This window comes from Podarcis gaigeae (assembly GCF_964106915.1).
Source record: "Podarcis gaigeae genome assembly, chromosome: Z".
In the NCBI taxonomy this organism is placed as follows: Eukaryota; Metazoa; Chordata; class Lepidosauria; order Squamata; family Lacertidae; genus Podarcis; species Podarcis gaigeae.
The window spans coordinates 3,019,328-3,025,327 of NC_139691.1; positions in this window are offsets into that span (position 1 = coordinate 3,019,328).

Below are 6,000 nucleotides of genomic sequence, written 5' to 3' on the forward strand. Positions count from 1 at the left end.
ATTTTACCTCACTCTGCGCTACTTCTATTTGCTTCATTTTGTTCTTTTTTTACCCTGCTAAACATATCATAATGTCCCTCTTATTTTGTTTCCTTAATTCTGATAATTGTATAACAATAAATGTTTGATCTGATCTGATCTGAATGAAACTCGTGCAACTGAAACAGCTGCGTGTGACTTTCTTATTCACCCCACCTGCCCCTTGCTCTCTCCTTTTCCAGTTGTTTCCAGTGTCTAATTTTAGACTGTAAGCTCTTCCAGGCAGAGATCTTCCCTCTTATGCTCTGTAAAGCACCGTACACACTGAGGACATTAGGCAGCTCCTGGCTGGAACAAAGATCAGCCTCTAGCAAACGATCTTCGGGATTTACTCTGGGTAGATAATGGCAAGAGTTTCTGAGTCTCAATTGCTTAACAACAGCAGTAAAAGGGAATAACTTTCCCTGCCTAAACCTGGAGGTGTGGACTTGCATGTGAAAGGCCTGATCGAGCTCCCTTCAGTTCTGGCACTGAAAGGAAATCAGCAGCAGTTCAATAGCCATTAAGGCTAGTAGCTATTGATAACCTTGCTTTCTCTTTTCTTTTCTTTTCTTTTTGTAACATTAGCCTTATTTTCAATGAATTTGCCCAGTCCTCTTTTAAAGCCATGCAAGGTGACAGTCATCACTATCTCCTGTGGGAGGGAGTTCCAAAGGTTAACGATTAGCTGTGTGGAGGGCTTTCTCATATCTGCCCTGAATCTTCCAATATTCCGCTCCACTCGATAACTCAAAATTTCTAGGATTATGAAGAGGTGTTTGGATTTGATATCCCGCTTTATCACTACCCGAAGGAGTCTCAAAGCGGCTAACATTCTCCTTTCCCTTCCTTCCCCACAACAAACACTCTGTGAGGTGAGTGGGGCTGAGAGACTTCAGAGAAGTGTGACTGGCCCAAGGTCACCCAGCAGCTGCATGTGGAGGAGCAGGGAAGCGAACCCAGTTCACCAGATTACAAGTCTATTGCTCTTAACCACTACACCACACTGGCGTCTGGAGGTCCATTCTTAACCTGAAACCATTCTTAACCTGAGGTACCACTTTGAATGGGGCTGAGAGACTTCAGAGAAGTGTGACTAGCCCAAGGTCACCCAGCAGCTGCATGTGGAAGAGCGGGGAAGCGAACCCGGTTCCCCAGATTACAAGACTACCGCTCTGAACCACTACACCACACTGGCTCCGAGAGGAGGGGAGCTTTTCTCTGCCCACTTTCTCCTTGCCATGCATATATTATAAACTCCTATCATGTCCCTTCTTACTCGCCTTTTTCCTAAATTAAAAAGTCTCAAATGCTGCAACCTTTCCTCCTGGGGAGTCGCTACATCCCCTTGACCATTTTGACTGCCCTTTTCTGAACCTTTCCCAACTTTACAATATCCTTTTTGAGGCGAGGTGACCAGAACTGTACTATTTGGATCCCTTCCTACCCCACCCTCCACCCTGGCACTTGAGAATCTTCAGCTGGCAATTTAACGTGTGTGCAGAGCACATTGTTGCTACAAATGCCCACAAGAGGGAGCTGCCTGAATGCAGCTTAGCCAGTGGAACAAACCAGATTTTGAACAGAAATCTGGCAAGGCAGGTGCTCCCATGGGCAGGGCACAGGCCCCCCCCCCCCACACACACCCGCCCCACTCCAAGGCCAGTGTGGCAAAGGAGGAGAACTTGTTTGGCATACGGTTTGCTTGTTGCGCTGCCTCTGCTTTGTTTCTGCGTTGCACAATTGTGCAGGCATGTGTGTAACTACGGTGCACTTACTGGCTTTGCAAAAGAACACGGGGATGTAAATGCAGCAATAATTTGGTCGAATCTTTTGCAGCCTTCTAAGGTGGTGGCCATAGCTGCACAACAAGGTTATAAGCTGCTTGAACATTGATTGCATTGGGGAACCCCCCCCCCCCCCAGAATGAGGAGAGAGGGAGACACTATCATACTGTGATTCGTTTTATACACCAGGAAGTATAAATGACTCCAGGGCACAGCCTCACGACACAGATTTGTCTCTGGGTAAATTAAGATGTTGGGTGCCTGGGATTTGCAACATCCTCAGTTACCCAGTTAAATTGAAAATGAAATATGCTCTAAAGAAGTAGGGGGTGGGGACTTCCGGCGCTCACCACCATGGTGAAAAGCAGCTCCCTCGCTCTCATGGAGATTATGAAGCAAGCTGCATTTGGAAATGAAGAATCTCTACATTGGATTGCACCAAAGGGTCCATTTAATCCCTATTTCCAAGAGAGATCAAGGCAACTCAAAAGCAGAGCATAACAGCAAATTTCCTCCACTGTGGTACTCACAGAAGTAGACTGCTCTGAACTAGGTGGCTCCATTTAGCAAGCAGGGCTTATAGTAAAAGGTAAAAGGTAAAGGACCCCTGGACGGTAAAGTCCAGTCAAAGGCGACTATAGGGTTGCGGCGCTCATCTCACTTTCAGGCCGAGGGAGCCAGTGTTTGCCCACAGACAGCTTTCTGGGTCATGTGGCCTGCAGGACTAAGCCGCTTCTGGTGCACCGGAAACACTGTGACGAAAACCAGAGCGCACAGAAAGGCCGTTTACCTTCCTGCCACAACATTGTCTATGCTGACTGGTAGCAGCTCTCCAGGTTTCAGATGGGGGCATTTCCTCAGCTCTACCTAGAGGTATGGGACACGGGTGGCTCTGTGGGTTAAACCACAGAGCCTAGGACTTGCTGATCAGAAGGTCGGCGGTTCGTATCCCTGCGACGAGGTGAGCTCCCGTTGCTCGGTCCCTGCTCCTGCCCACCTAACAGTTCGAAAGCATGTCAAAGTGCAAGTAGATAAATAGGTACCACTCTGGCAGGAAGGTAAATGGCGTTTCCGTATGCTGCTCTGGTTCGCCAGAAGCGGCTTAGTCATGCTGGCCACACGACCCGGAAGCCGTACGCTGGCTCCCTCGGCCAATAAAGTGAGATGAGCGCCACAACCCCAGAGTCGGCCACGACTAGACCTAATGGTCAGGGATCCCTTTACCTTTACCTGGAGGTATTCCACCAGTGAGGTAGTGAGGGTTCTTTCCAGTAAGATCCTGTCTTCATGGCTCTGAACAAAGGGCTGAGTTAAAATAGAAATGTAGAGAGATGTCTTAACCTGGATCAGAGCACCAGTCCATATGGCCCAGGATTGTCTACACTGACCAGCTGAGGCTCTTGAATATTTCAGACAAGGATTCTTTCCCAGCTCTACCGGGAGACCAAGAATTGAACCCATGACCTTTTGCACAAGCAGCATGCATTCTACCATTGAAAATCTAGGGAGGAGAGGGCCTTTTCAAGGGTGGCACCCTGGCTTTGGAACACCCACTCCCCCACAAAGTGGTACCTCAGGTTAAGAATGGTTTCAGGTTAAGAATGGACCTCCAGACGCCAGTGTGGTGTAGTGGTTAAGAGCAATAGACTTGTAATCTGGTGAACTGGGTTCACTTCCCCGCTCTTCCACATGCAGCTGCTGGGTGACCTTGGGCCAGTCACACTTCTCTGAAGTCTCTCAGCCCCACTCACCCCACAGAGTGTTTGTTGTGGGGAAGGAAGGGAAAGGAGAATGTTAGCCGCTTTGAGACTCCTTCGGGTAGTGATAAAGCGGGATATCAAATCCAAACTACTACTTCTTCTTCTTCTTTAGCTGATGGGACCTCCTGCTGCCGCCACACGATTTCTGTTCTCATCCTGATGTAAAGTTCTTAACCTGAGGTACTACTTCTGGGTTAGCGGAGTCCATAAGCTTTTGCAACCCGAGGTGTTTATAACCTGAGGTACCACTGTACTATCAGTTTATTACTTTGAACATGTTATTGTTTTGCCTTGATTGCTTTTTTTTAGTAGCAAATCAGTATTTGTGTGTGTGTGCGCGCGCGCGCGCGCGTGTGCGTGCACACAGCCCTGCAATCAGCTCTGGATGATGGCAGAGGTCTGAAGCTTTGGGAGGCAGTGGGGGGCTATGCAAAGCTGGGATCTGTGAAGAAGGGGGGGGAACGTTGGCAGAAAATCAACTCTCCCAAATGCACTTCAGTTCCAAATTTCAATTTGACTTATTTTCAGATAACTTTCTGCTCTCAGCCCCACCCTCTCAAAGCTGCTACCAAAGAAACAGGAAAGCCACATAAAGGGGGAGGGAAACTGAGACGTTTGGTATTTGAGGAGCAGGTTCCCAAGTCATTTATTGATTCATACAAAGGGAAAAGGCAGACCAATCATGAGTTGCAACAGGCTGGGGCCATAACTCTGCAGATGGGACTTTTAAAAAATCAGTGATGGGGAGGGCAGGAGTGGCACCCTCAGGAAACAGGAATGGGTAACCCACAGCCCCTCCAGGTGTTGGGGACTCCAACTCCCAAGATCCCAGCCAGCATGGCCAGTGGGCAGGGATGACCTGCAACATCTGGAAGGCATCAGGTTCCCTATACCTGCTTTAAAAGCCCACCTGGCAAAACCTATCCCACTTATTAATGTTGTGTTTCGGGGGGGGGATGTTGGATAAAAGACTGAGGCCCAAGCAAGACTTCCCAGGGACTGTGACCCTACTCACCACCCCCAAGTACTACAAGATAGCTTCTGATAAAGCAAGACAGTGTGATGTCGAGATGCTCAGAATTCCCTACTCCACCTCACTGACCGCTGCTTGCAAAGGGAGGGGACAACCTTGGCAGCTGTGACATCAAGCCAGGCATCCCTCATCATGTTTGGGTTGGGCCGAAACAAAAGTCACCCCCACAAACACAGGAAGCTGCCTGGTCCAAAGTCCAGCTGAGGGATGTTGGCAATTTTGGTGTCTTCTCAATTTCTAACTTTTTCTTAAGTTCACTTCTCCACAATCACACATCTGTTTGTGATTTGTTGTTAAATAAGCTCTCACGAAAACGCATCAGAATTTTAGTGTGGAATTCACCTTCTACAACGCACTCTCATTTTGTATACTTTCACTAATATACAGTGGTACCTTGGTTTTCAAGCACCTTGGTACTCAAACAACTTTGGAACCCAAACAATGCAAACCTGGACGTAAGTGTTCCGGTTTGCAAACTTTCTTTGGAAGCCAAATGTGCTCCGTTTTGAGTGTTACACTTTCGATTTGAGTGCCACATTTCCGTTTTGAGTGTGACGCTGATGTCTGTCTGTTTTTGCTATTTATTTTGCGTTTTTGCAGCTCTTATTTTGTTCAGCTACTGATTGATTGTGTGACTGTAGTACATTGTTTATTGCTTTCATTTTATGGATCTATCTCATTAGATAGTAAAATTCATGTTAAATTGCTGTTTTAGGGGTTGTTTTTAAAAGTCTGGAATGGATTAATCCCTTTAGCATTGCTTTCTATGTGAAAGCACGCCTTGGTTTTGGAACGCCTTGGTTTTTGGAATGGATTTCTGGAACAGATTAAGTTTGAGAACCAAAGTACCACTGTATGTGCATTTATATGCATGCTATGTCCCAGCACTGCAACATTCAGAGAGCTGCGAATTTCATAGGGTGGGTGAGTTTCGGTTTGCAGATTGTTTTGGATAATTAGGTAGGTTTGCCTATAAATGCAAACTGAATTGCTTCTCTCCAGCATAAAATAAATGCAGACTGACAGCTGCTTCTCCAGGGTCTCAAGCAGAGAAGGTTCTTTCCTTCAAATCTTTTTTAAAAAACTAGGGATGCCAAGGGTTGATTCCGGGGCCTTTGCTGAGCTACAGCCCATCATACTTTGCACACCTCTTTTTATGCCACACTCCCCATCTTGAACTTCCACCCTTCTCATCACTTGCCCATGGTGACTTGTAAACAGGGAGCTCCCCATGAACAGTACTGATGCTGCAGGAATAAATGTGAGATGTGCCCTTGGCAGGGACACCTCAATATGTGGACCATTGCTAGAGGTGGAACGATGGGTGCCAGAGCGCTGGTCATGCAGGCTGAGGCTGATGGGGGCAGTGAGGGTGGAGTTCAAAGCCCCATGGAGAGCCACA